Source organism: Myotis davidii, unplaced genomic scaffold (genome assembly GCF_000327345.1).
Source record: "Myotis davidii unplaced genomic scaffold, ASM32734v1 scaffold436, whole genome shotgun sequence".
NCBI lineage: Eukaryota > Metazoa > Chordata > Mammalia > Chiroptera > Vespertilionidae > Myotis > Myotis davidii.
Genome location: NW_006292604.1, coordinates 3,624,987 through 3,626,091, shown reverse-complemented (window position 1 = coordinate 3,626,091; position 1,105 = coordinate 3,624,987). Strand labels below are relative to the sequence as shown.

Here is a 1,105-nt window from a genome sequence, read left to right as displayed (position 1 = left end):
AGAGGAGAAGCCAAGCCTTGCTGTGGCCGGACCAAAGGCCTGGGTTCCCGGTGCCGGAGGAAAACCAGTACCAGCAGCCAGGGGATGGAAGGCCTATTGCGTGAATCTTCGAGCAACAGGCCTCTACTGTATCTATATCTATATCTATATCTATCTATCTATATGTATATACAGATAGATCTATATCTATATAGCTATATCATCTATATCTATGTCTATATCTATATCTATAACTATATAACTATAACTATATATATATATGTCATCTATATATCATCTATTTCTATCTCTATATCTATCTATATATATCTATAATCCATCATTACCTGTGACTTCAGTGGTTGTGATTCTCAAAGTGGGCAGTGCCTGGGGAAGGAAGGGTGGAGGGAAACAGACTGGACAGTTAGGAAATAGCCCAAGCAATTCTGATTCCCCATTTTGGGGAGAGCGGTCTGAGTCTGAGGAACCTTCTGAGGAAGGCCGAGAATTCCAGAATGGTGGCTGTTTCCCACAGAACTCATCACCAGAAGAAATTGCTGGTTTTTTGTTTGTTTTCTTTTTATCAGCATTTATTTGTTCAGTTTTAAATATTTGCTCTGAAAATTTATTGTTTTCCTTCCCCTGGCTTTTTTTTTTTTTTTTGGCTAGAGATAGAAGGAAACTCATGTGAAGAAACAAATCTTGGTGTTTGTGTGAAAATAGGTCTCTTGTCAACCTCCTGGGATCAGAAGAGTTTTGCTTCCTCTGTTAGGTACAGCTTCATGGGAAGCTGAAGGACAGTCCCACACTTATAATAGATTGTCTGGGATACTGAGTCCCATTTGAGGTTTGCTCACCAGGAACATGGCATTGTGCTCCTCTAGGCCTCTTCTCTTCTGTGGAGACAAGTGTGGGCTTTGTAAGGGCTCACGGCCCTTACCTCTCTGGATCAGCTTATTTGTAAATTGTCCTCATACTGTATGAGCAGGTGTTTGCACTGTTTTGCTAGAGACAAAACTCTCCTTTTCCTTTATGTAATTAAATACTACAACATATATATATATAATGAAGTAATTATGTAACTAAGTATTATTATTAATTATTATGTAATTATGTGTATTTAATT

At 38.5% G+C, this 1,105-nt stretch overlaps 1 protein-coding gene across 4 annotated transcripts in view; it reads left to right on the top strand.

The window, feature by feature from the left end:
- Positions 1-1,105, top strand: part of INPP4B (inositol polyphosphate-4-phosphatase type II B) — a 464,775-nt gene that overhangs the window by 303,389 nt on the left and 160,281 nt on the right. The window lies entirely within an intron of this gene.